Genomic DNA, 15,786 nt, shown 5'->3' on the forward strand with positions numbered 1-15,786 from the left:
CATTTTGTGTGTGTTGCTCCAGATTCCAGCATCTGCAGAATCTCTCATGTGAACTACTGCTCTGGAAAAACCAGCAGCCATAACCTTGGGAGTGATGCAGAGATTGGAACAAGTGGATAGGATGGTCCATTCAGGAGGGTCTTAATGCTGGACGCAAATTGAGAGGGAATCAGAGGAGCAGTTGTAATTGGTTGAGACAGAAGGCAGTTGGAGCAGTTGAAAGTAACTGGAAGGACCATAAAGAGTGGTAATGGAACAAAATTTAAAGTGAAGCGCACAAAAGAAAAAGGAGTTAAGAAGCCCTCCTCTGAAAACAAGCGTTCACCATGAACACAGCAATTAAATGTACCAACCATCAGAAAACGGTGGAAATTCATGCAACAGCTGCAGTGACAGAAACAAAGTTAGCAAGTCAGGCCAATGACATATTCAGAATCATCCAAATCCCCAGTCACATTCCAGTCTTGTAACTGCTGCCTATAACCATTGCACAATATACGTGTATTTATTTTTGCAAACCAACATATGGATCCTGAAATCTACAAAAAAAATCTTAGTGCCGATATTTAACAGATCTTTATATCTTAATTTATCGATGAGGCAATAGCACCAAGAGTAGATCTTTCCAACCTCTATAACACTAAAACTCCAAACATGAAAAATAGCTGTGGAGGGCCATATTGTGCAGCATTGCCTGGGTTTAGTTGAGGAGACTGCCAGCGTCTCCCACAGACCGAAGACAAAAGAGACTACAGATGCTGGAATCAAACAAAAAAGAAAATGCTGGAAGAATCAGCAGGTTAACCAGCATCTGTGGAGATAAGGATGCAAGTTGACGTTTTGGGTCAAGATCCAGCATCATTCCTACATTGCTGTTTTTGGTATCAAATATAATCATCCTTCCACTACATCCAACAGATGTTGGAATCCCAATCACATAGTCATTTACACACTTAATGCAAAACCCCTGGAAACTTCTGAAACTGCCAACTGGGAAGATAGGGGTTAACAAACTCATAACACCACATCTACAAACTTAAAAGTATTTGCAAGATGTTGAATTCCCCTATGCTTAAAATGCAGATTATATCTATAAACCTCAAGTCTTAATGTCATTATCATTATTCTCAGCTTACTGCAGGAAACCACAATCATTGCTTTTTGTAAGAGCCCAACTTCACCAATTCAATTTAAGCTACCAGTTTCTGAGCTTTGTATTCAGTGTGTGCTCTTAAACTCTCCCCCTTGCAGTTCTCAGTCCACTAATTCGTGATAAAATACAATCCCAACCACATGATAGCTCCCAGTACATCTCCCAGCTCAGTTCCTTTCACTGATCCTCCACTATGAGGATCGGCAAATTCTTTAAGGGGATACATCAAAGACCAAGTCCTACATCACACCCAAGGCTGGTCTGATCCTTATTAATGCACAAACATAATTAAAAAATAGGCTTCATTGAAATAAGAAATGCATCATCTTGCTCTAATTCTGTACTCTGTTGGTTCCAAAAATAATAATATTCAAGTAGGTGCATGAGATGTGTAATTGCCACTGTCAGCGTGAGTTTCTCCATGGGCTGGAGGATGTTTAGGCTTTGAAGGCCATCTAGCGCTGATCAAATTCATTTCCACCACAACATGACAAAATAAATGATGGCAAGGTCTGACACCTAGTGTTCAACATTAGTGTTGTCATCTGAGTTCAATGGAAAAGATCCTATTTTGAAAAAGAATTATTACTTCTCCACTAAGCCTTCGCCATTCTGCTTCCCACCTCTGCCTCAAAGTCATCAGTCGCACAATGAGTGTTCCGTGCTCTTTGGACATCCTCTGGCACCTTACTGAAACACTCATTAGTCATGTGTCAACCTTCATCATTAGTGTTGGCAGCCAATTCAACGGGAAGGACATCAGCGCCATGTCCATGCTGATCTACGTACACTGACGTGTTATCCACAGGTGTGCATTTTACATACCCTGGCCGCTTTCTTTTCTCTCTATTAGCCTGACCCAATTATAATGTGCATGCTACCACCACAGGTGAAGTAAACAATCATTAATATTGGATACGTATAGAAATTGATTGGGAAGTTAGAAAAGAATAGGGATCATATCTGGTGGTGTCTCCTAGGGAACTGTATGATCATGTTTGTCAATAAGGAATCACTGTATATCCAGGGTTGCTGATGACAGAAAGTTAGTTGTCACATTAAGTAATGTAGAAAAGTGCAAAGTTGCTTTGATTGTGAGTGAATGACACTGCAACAGATGGAATTCAGTGCAAGGAAGTGTGACGTTTATGACTTTCAATAGAAGCCAGGAATGGTGAGGAGGATTTGAGGACATTGTCCATCATTCAAAGTTATTGATCAAGTACAAAATATAACTTAGGGGAACCAGTGGAATGTTTGCCCTCATAACAACGGGACTAGAGGTTTAACCACACTTGAATAAAGGTCGGGTTTGGCCACATTTGCATTGTTGCAATCAGCTCTGGATACTGCACCAAACACTGGCCTTGGTGAGGATGCAGTGGGAATTCACCAGAATACAGCAACAGTAATGGGACTTACTTATAAGTGCTCAAGGTTATAAAATAATTTGATAGGATAAAGAGAGAATAACTATTTCCATTGATGGAGGAGCCTTGGATATGAGAATAAGCTAAAAAATAGAGTAGGTTATTCACGCTGATATCAGGAAGTACTTTTCTCAAAGAGTGATAGAAACATAGGTCTCCCTCTGCCAAAAAAATAGTTGAAGCGAGATCATTTAACAAATACAAAGTAGAGATTGTTAGGTTATTCAAAAGCAAAATACTGCTGTTGCCAGAAATCTGAAATAAAACAGAAAAGGCAGCATCTGTGGAGAGAGCTAAGTGTAATTATACAGGGTGTTAAGGAGTGTGGAACTAGGGCTGGTATGTAGTGTGGAGATGCAGATCAGCTATGATTTAATGGAAGTGGTTCAAGAAGCTCATGTTCCCTTAACACCACACACAGAAAGTCCCAAGTCCAGTCACTTGTACAGAGCCACTTTCCCCAAGGGTGGGGAGGAAATCCAGAAAAATTGCCCTTGCAGCCATCCACTAGCAGATTGTGGGAAACAAGTCCAAGATGATTTTACACTCAGTGGTAGTCACTCAAAGAACATTGCCATAGGCACAGACCCAGAAGCAGGTTCTGGCTCCACTTTGTTTGCTTAGCAATGGAGCACAGCATAAAATAATTTTTAAACTGGAACAAGCAGAAGCATCCAATATTCACTTTATTTTCCTCAAAACCTCAAACACCTGAGATAGGAGGGATTTCGTTTTACAAAGACAAAAAAAAGGAAAATCAAGGGTTTGGTTGCAGGAAGATTATGCTGCTGAGATTTTGGACTCTCTTTAAATTTGGTTGAAAGTAAGGATTATGTCGAGGAAATCTGGGGTACTGTGAAAGATAGCTGACAATGCATTCTGTGGGAGACCACTGTGCTTCTTATTCAATGACAACTGCCAGAATAGCGAGTGGAAGAGTTTACTGTCTTCTACAATTGCTTTTACAGAAGGGAGATCATTTTCACGAGAGCCAGTGTCTGCAATTAAATGAAATCCGCCAGGTTGGAATTCGATGATGAAGCTATCGTTATTGGATGCACTTAGTTTCCAATGTATTCCCCTATGGGCTTTTTGTACTATGTAATTAGACAATTTAGCAAAGAATAATGGTAACATCAGTTGGAGGTATAAAACTTGAAAATGATTAAATTGGCAAGCCTGTACAAGACAAAGCATTTCCATCAAGCACTGGTTACAAAAGGTTTGCAATTGTTAGTAGAAGCTAAGCTATTAACAGCATTCATGAATTGGAGGACTTTGGGACCTATAATTCTTCTGGCCTCCTGCAACACCAACTTTGATTTATTTTTTGTGGGAAAGGCTTTCTTCCAAGAGAGTGAAAATATTTGTTGTTGTCATCAGTTGCCAGCACCAATTTTTCACATCATGTTGGTATAAGAGCAGCATATATAGATTCACTGCTCTGCTCAACTCTGGATTTTAACCAACTCTCTTTTGATCATTTTTCACAATAACTTTTTGGATAGACTGAATTAAACAGCTAATTTAATGTTAAAGGATTGGCAGTCATGTGGTCCCACGCTGATCAAAAGCTGGGTTTAGACTGCTTTCAGAAATACAGCTGAACTCTGTGGGCAGGAATAGCGGGGCCTGCAGAGAAAAAAAATTACGAATTTCTAAGCAATACTTCCAGAAAATATGATTTGGCAAATACTCTCCATTAAAGACTGATCAAGGTTCAAAGGTGGTTTAATGTTTTATTAATCAAGAAGTACTCACAATGGTCCAACTATCTGGGACAACGATTTACATCTTTGGGAAAATAAGAATTCTCATAACCTTTACCAATATCCCTCCAATCCCTTCATATTCATCTGTCTTTCTAAAAGCCTCTTAAACTCCACCAGACTGCCTGCTTCCACTATTGTCCCGGTAACCCATTCCAGGCACCTACCTCTCTCTGCGTAAAAAAAACAGGCCTCTGACATCACCTTTAAACTCCCCCCCCCCCCCCCCCCACCAACCTTAAAAGCATGTCCTCTTGACATTTCTACCCTGGGGAAAGACTCTGACTGTCTACCCACTCATAATTTTTAAAACATCCATCAGGTCTCCCTTCATCCTCCAACGCTCTGAGGAGAACAACCCAAGTTTGTCCAACCTCTCTTTATAGTTTATACTCTCTAATCCAAGCAGCATCCTGGTAAACCTCTTCTGCATCCTGGTAAACCTCTTCTGCATCCTTTCCACAATCTCCATATCCTTCCTATAATGGGGAGACCAGAACTGCACACTACTCCAAGTGCACTCTGACTAAGGTTTTATATAGCTGCAGCACCACTTCCTTACTCTTATCCGCAACACCCCTACCAATGAAGGCAAACAATCCATACGCCTTCTTTACTACTTTATCTACTTATATAGCCACTTTCAGTGAACTATGGACCTGGACCCCAAGATCCCTCTGTACCTCAGTGCTATTAAGGGACCTACCATTAACTGTATAACTTTCTCCTTTCATTTGACCTCCCAAAGTGCACACCTTACACTTGCCCAGATTAAACTCCATCTACCACCTCTCTGCCCACATCTGTAACTGATCTATATCCTGCTGTATTCTTCGATAGTCCTTTACACTGTCCACAACTCCACCAACCTTCGTGTCATCTGCAAACTTGCTAATCCACCCATCTACACTTTCATCCAAACCATTGATATATATTACAAACAACAGAGGTCCCAACACCGATCCTTGTGGAACACCACTAGTCATGGACCTCCAGCCAGAATAACAGCCTTTCACCCCTACTCTCTGTCTTCTATGGGCAAGTCAGTTCTGAATCCAAACCTGCAATTCACCCTGGATCCCATGCATCTTTATCTTCTGAATCAACCTACCATGAGGGACTTTATCAAATGCCTTACCTAGTCCATGTAGATAATGTCCACTGCCTTACTCTCATCAAGCACCTTTGTCACCTCCTCAAAAAAACTCAATCAAGTTTGTACAGCAAGTAACTAATCCTACTTTCCAGCTTTCAATCCATATCCTTGTAGACTGCAGCAGACCAAGTGAGTGTGATGAGGGGTTGTGTCTCTGGAATGAGTTCCAGACCTCCAACACACTGTGGCATTAGTTTAATTCTCAAATCTCAAGGCTGCTGTCAGAGATTCAGCACACCTCCACAGACTGCACTGTTTGCTGCCTTCCCCGAAGGAATCTAGAGAAAACACTTGAACTGACATAAACTTGATGTATTTGCAAATTACTCTCACTCTAAAACTCTATTGAAACTATTACATTTTGTCATCCAAGGCCTGCTTGCATCTTTCATGGTGGAATAAGGCATAACTACAGCAAATATTCTGGTCCTAAAAGTGAATTTTATGTATTTTAATCAGAAATATTTCAAAATAAAATTATTAAAATGTTTTAAAATCTATTCAGCTTTTAACAAGCGATGCCTATGTCTCCATTTCACACTTGCTAAAAAAAATGTTGGAAATTTCCTTTCTGGCTTGCTGTCTATGACAATTCTTCATTGTGACTGGATTCATGAGACAGATTGAGAACATCACACCTGATGGATATCAGGAGCCCTTTTAAACTGGCACCCAACAACCACCGCCATCAGAAATGGGTATTCACACCAGAGAGATCAATTGACCTCATGGATAGGGTGAGCAGTGAACACTATACCTTGAGAAACAAAGGACTGCAGATGCTGGAATCTAGATGAAAAACACTATGATGCTGGAGGCCAGGCAGCATCCATGGAGAAAAGCAGGCGGTCAACGTTTCAGGTCAGGACCCTTCTTCAGGACTGCAGATAGGAAAAGGGGAAGCCCAATATTTTGGAGGGAAAAGCAGAGCAGTGATAGGTGGACAAAAGAGGGGAGGTCAGGTGGGCACAGGGTGGTGATAGGTAGATGCAGGTAAGAGATAGTGATAGGCAGGTGCAGGGGAGGAGGGGAGAGCAGATCCACCGGGGGATAAGTCAAAGGTAAGGGGAGAGAGGAGAATAAAAAAGAGAGAGGGAGGCTAGGAAAGAAGAGAAGCATGGTGCGGTGGGAGGGAGGGTGTTGTGAGGGGGGGGGGGTGGTGGGGTATAGGGATTACTTCAAGTGGAAGAATTCAATGTTCATGCCGTTAGGCTGCAAGGTTCCAAGACAGAAAATGAGGTGCTGTTCCTCCAGTTTGCACTTGGAATTCTCCTGGCAGTGGAGGAGGCTGAGGACTGACATATCAGTGAGAGTGTGGGAGGGGGAGTTGAAGTGACTGGCAACGGGGAGATGCAGATCACAGTTACGGACAGAGCGCAGGTGTTGTGCGAAACAGTCACCTAGTCTGCGTTTGGTCTCACCAATGTAGAGGAGGCCACACTTGGAGCACCAAATGCAGCAGATGATATTAAGGGAGCTGCAGGTGAATCTCTGTCTCACCTGAAAGGACTGTTTGGATCCCTGGATGGAGGTGATGTAGGGGCAGGTGTTGCACCTATGTCTTTACTGCCGCAGCAAAGTGCATGCCAATGTTTTTAATGCTACTGTAGATGTTGAATCCTGGGAGAAGATGAATAGAAAGCATTTGAGTAAGATATCCTTAAAAATTCATCTCCAGTTGCTAATCCAAAACATGATACATAATCATATTGGCCTAAAAGGCTGAAGGCATCACACTGTACTCTGCCTTTAAAATTCATTCCACTGCCTCTACTTGTAAAGCACATTTAACACAGCCAACTGGGGATGAATTTCCAGACAACAGAGGCTAAAGGAGTTCAGAGACTTACAGATATCAGTAACCAGAGATAATTCAGCTCATCAAAACTACATTTTTGAGTACAGAGCTAAGTTTGCACAGCCACAAAAGACTAAGTACTGAAGGATTTCTTACGGTGACAGAAGGAAATTCACTGGAAGCAGATGTAAACATCTCCTTATGAAGCAAAATTGTCAACCCCACTTTTGCCACCTTTGCTAAAGTGAGTTAATCAGTAATGAATTGAACTACCCAGAATTAACATATTGGTTGGCTGATTTGTAGAGCTTATTCTAAGGTCTACTTTATGTGACATGTCTCATCTGTCAACAAGATTGATCTTGTTGACAGATGAGACATGTCACATAAAGTAGACCTTAGCTGTGGTTATGATACAATTGAATTGATCATACAGATTTAGATATTATTTTAATAACGTCTACCTGTGTCACAAGTATTCTTACAGATTAATATTAACAAGGTAATAAGTTTATCCTAAATATGCTAATAAGGAACAGATTCCAATTATGTGGCTTTAATGCAGAAAATGGTCCCCAAGGAGATTCACTATAATAGACACAATTTGCCTATGAGCAAAGAAAGATGGACTTTAAACACTTCATCAAAATGGTGAGTTTCAAGGCAGACCTTAAAAGAAGAAAGGGAGGGAGGAAGAGAGGTGGAGAGATCGAGGGAGAGAATCCAATGTTTGGGCCTATAAGGCTGAAGACATGGCCATCAATGGCAGACAAGTGGTGGATGTGCAAGAGACTGGAGCTGGAGCACTACAGAATTTTTGGAATATTATAGAGCTGGAGAAGGTAACTGAAGTACAGAGCGAGTACACTGGAGGGATTTGAACCCAAGGATGAGAAAATTAAGTTTGCCACACCTCCAGATAAAGCCTATTAGAATCTAAAAAAATCCAAGCCTCCCTAATAAAATGAAAATTGATGGTTTGGGAGCTAAAGGAAGTTAGGGTGCACAATTGATAGGCATGCCGAATTAGTGCAGATTAGAGTACAGGAAACAAATTTTAGATGAGCTCAGATTTATGAAAGATCAAAGATGGAGAGCAACTGTAATAGTCAAATCTGAAGCTGACTAAAGTATGGGTGATGGTTTCTTCAGCAGTAGAACTGGGACAGAGAGACAGAATTTTATGGAGGTGGAAGTAGATTTTTTTGTAAGGTCAAAAAGCTCAGTTCAGGTCTAAAAGTACAGGAATACTGGTCATCTTAAAAAGGTGACCAGGACAGAGGATGCAGCAGTGATGATGGAACAGATATTGCGAGAGAGGCCAAAATCAATGGGTTCAGACCACCCAGTGTTTAATGGAAAGATTAAACACTGAATGCTCTTCCATAATTGGATCTCAGACAAATTATTCTGACAATGACTAAGGCAATGAATGAGGTGGTAGGGGAGATAAAGCCATGTGTCATAGTGCGCACTAACATCTTAGCACTGTCTTTTTGAATAATGCCACCAAAAATAAACATGTAAATGAGAAATAAGAGGAAGAAAAGGATAAATCCTTGGGGGACTCCAACCAGTGGAAATCCCATTCAGATGGACAAAGGAAAATAGATGCTGGAGAAAGACAATATCACATCAATCAAGATGGAAAGCATTTGAAAGGACTAGAAGCAACACATGCACCTATCACCGAGGAGATCATTGTGGTTTTGATTAGATCTGTTCTGATGGTAAAGAAAGTCTGTAAATCAGACAGGAGAGGTTGAAATGTGCAGGTACAAGAAACATGGGCACAGATCTGGGAAGGGACAAACCTTCCACATAATTGGAAAGGGAAGCTGGAGAAAGCCTGTACATTGCAAGGGCAAAGGCATCAAAGTAACTTTTTCTTTGTGAGGATGGTGTGATGACAGCAGACTTGAACAAGAGGTGGATTGGACCTGAGAAGGACAGGTGGACCCATTCACAGTATCATCATGGGGCCAGGAACGGAAGCTGAGTGATCATTAGCTTTGTAAAAAAAATAGGGTCTCATGGATACAATTGGTGTGAATGAGGGAGACTGATGAAAGTGCAGAGAATGATGTAAATTCAGGGCTAGGTTGAGAATGTTAGCTTGCTGAAGGAAGAAGAAATTTAGTGAAAGCAGAAAGGTTAATTCAGGATTTCAAGCTCTCATTTCCTCTTCAATGACTTTGGAAGAGAAACTGTTAAGTCATTCACTCAGTAGCTTACTTGTATAGTCGAAGGCTGGTGTTCAAACGTTAATGTCATTTAGAACAGTTAATGACACGAGGCTCACCCATTATAGTGTTTGTGCCCAGTTTTGTAATTACATTAAAGATTGTGCTTTTTATTTGACTACATTTCTCCCATAACTGCATCAGGTTCTACAATGGGAATTCCACTAGAGATAAATAATTATGGTCGCAGAGGTATATAATGCACTCCAAAGGCATACTATACCCTTACTCTGAATTGAAATATTCTGGATGCTTCAACTGATTCCAGTTAATCTTTGACATCTGTGAATTATTTGTACCCAAGTGTTAAAATTAAAAGGGACTTGTGTATGAAGGAGGTTTGCAACAGGCTAGATTCTTTCAATAGAACTTTGTTCAAAGGCCTTACGACTTGATTCTCTGTCCAGAATAGTGAATGGATAACAAATAACCAAATTAATGTTTTAGGCCAATGATCTTTCATCAAATGGAAGGTCATCAACTTGTCAACTCTGTTTCTCTCTTCACAGAGACTGCCTGGACTGCTGGGTATCTCCAGTATTTTCCATTTTTACTTCAGATCTCCAGCATCTGTAATTTTTTTTTGTTTTTGGACAGTGATTTAACATCTTCCCATTTTACCATCTATCGCTAACAACTGCACAGCATTCCAAAACTTGGCAACTTTTACTCATGTCAGGACTTGAAAGGTTGAGAACACAGAGAATGTGAAAGCAGATTTAGTCTTAGAAAATGTAATAAGGAACAGTGCTTTGAATAGTAGAGGAAACTGCATTTCTAGACCAACTGAGAGAAACACAAGTCACATTCATCCACGTGAAAGGTACTGTTCTGTTATTTGCTGTTCTGTTCACCAAATCCTGATGACACAGCAGACTATAATTAATCATTAGAGATACAAGAGACTACAGATGCTGGAATCTGGAGCAACAAACAATCTGCTGGAAGAGCTCAGCAGGTCGAGCAGCATCTGTGGGGCGGGGGAAGGAACTCTCGACAGTTCGGGTTGAAACCCTGCATCAGGACTGAGAGTGGAGAGCAGAGATGGCCAGTACAGAGAAGGGAAGTGATGAGACAGGAGCCCGAGGTGATCAGTGGACTGGAGTGAAAGATGATGGGCAGGTTGCACCAGGTAAGGGAGAGGAGGGGAGGTGGAGTGGGGAGATAGTGGCAGGTGGATGATAGATGGGAGGCAGACAGAGGAAAAAAGAACGAGAGCGAGATTGGGGTGGGGAGGGTGAACTTTGGAAACAGCTGCTGGACGGTGATGAGCAGGAACACAAAGGGCAACCAGTACTGGAATCTGATAAGTAAAAGAGGTGATAACAGGAACCATTAGGGGAGAGGTGAACAACAAATGTAACTAGAGCAAGATTTTGGTGTGGGGGGGGGGCATGTGGGTGAATTGTGTGTGTTTTGGGTGAGTGGAACCAGTGGGGAGGGGTGGGGGGGGAAATGGGAAAAGGGAGAAAAATGGGATGAGTGGGGGGGGGGGAGGGGGAAGGGGGACTACCCAGGTGGAATGCGAGGTTCTGTTCCACTAGTTTGCTTTGGGCCTCACCCTGGCGGCGGAGAAGGCCAAGGATAGGCAGGTCAGTGTGGGAATGAGAAGAACTTGAAAGGGCATGCAACGTCTCTTTTCCCACCCCCACAGTTCACCCCCTCCCCCACACCTCATCTGGTTCTGGTACTATCTGTTGTTCACCTCTCCCCTAATGGTTCCCGTTACCACCTCATCATCAGATTTCAGCACTGGTCACCCTTTGTATTCCTGCTTATCACCCTCCAGCAGTTGTCTCCAACCTTCACACTCCCCCCCCCCACCATCTGCCTCCCATTTTTCCCTTCTTTGTCTGCCTCCATCTATCATCAACCTATCCCTGTCTCCCCTCTCCCCTCCCCTACCTGGTGCAACCTGCCCATCAGCTTTCACCCCCAGTCCACCAATCACCTCGGGTTTCTGTCTCACCGCTCCCCCTCTCCTCATTATACTGGCCATCTCACCGCTCCCCCTCTCCTCATTATACTGGCCATCTCACCGCTCCCCCTCTCCTCATTATACTGGCCATCTCACCGCTCCCCCTCTCCTCATTATACTGGCCATCTCACCGCTCCCCCTCTCCTCATTATACTGGCCATCTCACCGCTCCCCCTCTCCTCATTATACTGGCCATCTCACCGCTCTCCCTCTCCTCATTATACTGGCCATCTCACCGCTCCCCCTCTCCTCATTATACTGGCCATCTCACCTCTCCACTTGGTCCTGATGCAAGATTTCGACCCAGAAAGTTGACAATTCCTCCCCTCCCCCCAACTCGATGCTGCTCAACCTGCCAAGTTCTTCCAGCAGGTTGTTTGTTATAATTAAATATTTTTGGTTTGCTAGAATTATTTACAACAATGCTGTCAGAAAGCCATCAGGCATGGAACCGATGTACTAACTTTATTTTGTTTGTGATATAAGACAATATTCCATAGACTTAGGACCAAATCAGGCAGGCCATCTGGGAAATATTCCACCATATCTCAGAGAGGTGAACATAACTACAAAAGATATTTCAAAAATATAAGTATGTGCAATCTGTAAAAATGGACAACTCATAACATCAGATTCCCAGGACCTTTGAAAAATCAGTATACAAATTAGACAAACATTTAATTTGATGCTTGTAGAAAATATTCATATTGGTAATCAATGCATAAGAAAACTTAGACTTTAAATCAGAAATAGATGCTGTTGATCCAAATACACTTTAAAGTTAAACAAACATTGTAGTAAGTCCAACTAATTTGTGAATGCAATGGAACTGTGATAAAATATCCGTACTCTTTGCAGAATCTACTTGTAACATAACCTGGGAAATAATTAGTATTGATCAAATAGCAAAAGAATAAATAGCGTGTGAAAGGAGAAAACATCAATTGAAATTTGTCTAATTGAGTTATAAAAGAACTGTTCTCCATAAAATTAAGTTGTACTTTGACCAGTAAAGCAGTTCTTAAAAGCTTGCTGCATCAAGAATCCCATATCACTGAATCAGGAAGTGAAGAGACTGATATTGGACCTTGCACTAAGAGAAACAGTGGAGAACAGCACTCATCCACATGATGCTCAACCAATGAAGACATGGTACTTTTGGCTGCTCACTCAACTGTACATCAATCAACCAAGGTAGAAGTTATTTTAATTTATTAGCAGTTGGAATGTTTTGGCTATTAAAAGAGAAGGAGGGAGCTTCAGTGGAAGGTACAGATCAAGAATAAATACTTTGAATATAATGAAGTACAGAATTTGTTTCATGATAGCCAGAGTAGATCTAAGATCACATGGTACCATAATTCTATATTAAACATGTTAAAGCAGCCCATTGGATTTTTGAAAGCTACTTCATCTTCAGCTACAATTTTTGATAATTAATATTTGTAAAACATTGACATTAAAGATAATTAATGACATGAAATATTGGAATGTTTTCCCAACATTTCCCATTCTTTCTCAGCAACTTACACAGCACTGATGTCATTGCAAAGGTTGCATTTGTAGAATTGTTAATCATTAATGCATGACCTACCAGCGACCTAGTAATACTCCCTCTTGATTACTAGACTGAGAGCTTGAAGCTGATTCCTGCCAGCTTTATGTTATAGATGTGCACTGGTCTATAAGTGGCCGCAGAAAGAGATATTTAAGACTTGTAGCCAGGCTAGTTGCATTTGCTAAAATCTTTCGTTACAGTATCTGATTTCTGATCTTTATTTTGGGAATTAGAGCAATGATTTTAAGAAAATGAACCTTTTTGGTTGTTTAATGTATCGATATTAAAGAGACCTTGCTCTGATTGTATATTACTGGTATTATGAGGACATTTCTAATGACCCTGATTTTGCGGGAAGGCGGATGTGAGCATGGATGCTGTCAGGTGTTGGGAAACCCAGAGTGTTGGGAACACAGAGGGCTTGCTGAACTAAATGGCAGGACCTCATCATAATATTTGCATTCTGCTTCCTGCCCGGTGGGTAACCAGATTGAAGGCTGTCTGACTTGTGCGTAGAAAAAACAGTGGTACAAAGCAGCCACTGGGGGGTCAATGAGGATGTCCCAGTCATCAAGAGGTTTTGGGGTGGTAGGGTGGAGCTATTGGGCAGGGCAATGAGCAAGGACCATGGTGGAAAGTGATGGAGATTGGATCCCATGCAGGGAGGGCAGAGACTGCAAACTTTCTCGTACAATGGGTTCAAGGCTCCTAGTGCATGAAACACAACAAGTTAGCAGTCAGGTAGCAAGTAACTAGGAAAGCAAGTGGAACATTGGCCTTTATTACGGCTGGTAAACAATATGAAAGTAGGGAAGTTTTGATGCAAAATTATAGGGTGTAGGTGAGGAACACACACACAGTTTTGGTCTCTATATTTAGGGAAGGATAGACCTGCATTGGAGGCTATGCAGAGAACATTCAAAAGGTTGATTCTCAGAATGAAGGGGTTGACAAATGAAGAGTTGACATGATTGGACCTATACTCGGAGTTTAGAAGAATGAGTTATGATCTAATTGAAACACACACAAGATTCTGAAGGGGGTAGACAGGGTGGGTGCTAGGAGAATGTTTCCCCTAGTAGGGTAAGTGGAACCAAAGGGCAAAGTTTCAGAATAAAGGGTCACCCATTTTAGATGGGGGTGGGAAGGAATTTCTTTCCTCAGAATGTAATGAATCTTTGGAATTCTCCACGTCAGGGAACTGTGGAGTCATTGGATACATTAAAGCCAGCAGTTGATAGATACTTAAACTACAACAGAGTCATATGGCACCAGAATCCTCCATTAAACATGTTAAAGCAGCCCACTGGAAAGTGGGTGTTGAGGTCAAGATCAGATTAGCCATGATCTTATTGAATGGCAAAGCAGGCTTGATTGGCCTACGCACAAGGAGGGAGGCAAGGGAAATTCGGGAGGAGGGTGTGGAGAACTCAGGATTTTGGTTTCTGGGAATCATAGAAGGAAGCTGGCCAAGGCAGCAGGACAGTCAGCTGAGCACAGGCTTGTTCCAAGAGTCAGGTGGGAGATCACCCTGATCCGCCTACCCTCCAGCAGTGCCGAAAGGCAAGTACCTGCTGCCTCTGGCAGCTCCTGCCTTCCTTTACATGCTGGGTTGCCTAAACTGGTTCCGAAGCCATTGAGTCTTATTTAAATATTATAACCACTAAACCACCTCTTGAGCAACGTTACTTGGCTGACCACAAACCTGGGCCAGGTAAATGAGAAATGCACAAGCTAGTGGTCAACTTACAATCTTTAAAAATTCAACCTTCACCTGTCCAGCCCCAACACAGTCCCTCTGTTCTGGCATGATAAAACTACTCCAAAGTATCAAGGTACAACAATTTCCAGTTTAAACCTTACTGGTTTTATTGATGAGACATTCAAATCATGGCTGTCTCTCCCTATATAGAACTGGCAAAGACTGCTCAATTTCACTTCCTGTGTTAGGAGTGGTCTAGACACCACATTGACTTTAGTCGCCTCTAACTCCTGTCTGAAATATTTAATGTCTATTGAAGATACAAACTGCACCAGTTGTATGATCCCGAATACAGACCTTAGGTACCAAAGATTAATCAATGACCTTTAAAAAGAAGGTGCTCACAATAAAAGCAGAGCTTTCAGTATTCACTTTACAGGACAATCATAGTAAGTGTACTCCTCCTAAACCGACAAGGTAGTTTAATATATGGAGTGAGCTGCCAGAGGAAGTGGTTGAGGCAGATATCATTGTATAATTTAAGAAGCACTTGGATAGGTACATAGAGAGGGGGGGGCTTAGGAGGGATATGGGCTGAATGCAGGAAATTAGGACTAGCTGGGTGGGCACCATGGTCAGCATGGACTGATTAGGCCAAAGGGCCTGCATCCCTGCTGTGTTGCTCAATGACTGTATAAGACATTACATCCTGCTGCCACCATCACTTGTGGCTCAGTTGGTAGCACTGTAACCTCGAAGAAAGGACCTGGACTTAACATTTCAGTACTTACTGGGGGGTTAATACCACCATTGGACATGCCTTCTCTCTGATGAGGCATTAAGCCAATACCCATCTGGTTTCTCGGGTGTTACAGGCCTTATACCACTTTTCAAAAGAGCAGCACATCCCAGCCAAAACTCATCTGGCAATCATGTCACCAAAGAGACAGATTATCTAGCCTCATCTCATCCTGTTTGCAAGAGCTCATTGTCCACAAA

General features: G+C 42.0%; 1 protein-coding gene across 1 annotated transcript in view; it reads left to right on the top strand.

Annotated features, from left to right (window-relative positions):
• Positions 1–12,654: 12,654 nt before the first annotated feature.
• LOC127578619 (rho GTPase-activating protein 8-like) overlaps positions 12,655–15,786 on the top strand; it is a 98,538-nt gene continuing 95,406 nt past the window's right edge. Inside the window, exon 1 of the mRNA XM_052030796.1 lies at positions 12,655–12,721. The gene's annotated coding sequence lies outside the window, so the exon portion shown is untranslated. The remainder of the gene's footprint in view (positions 12,722–15,786) is intronic.

This window comes from Pristis pectinata, chromosome 15 (genome assembly GCF_009764475.1).
Source record: "Pristis pectinata isolate sPriPec2 chromosome 15, sPriPec2.1.pri, whole genome shotgun sequence".
Lineage (NCBI taxonomy): Eukaryota > Metazoa > Chordata > Chondrichthyes > Rhinopristiformes > Pristidae > Pristis > Pristis pectinata.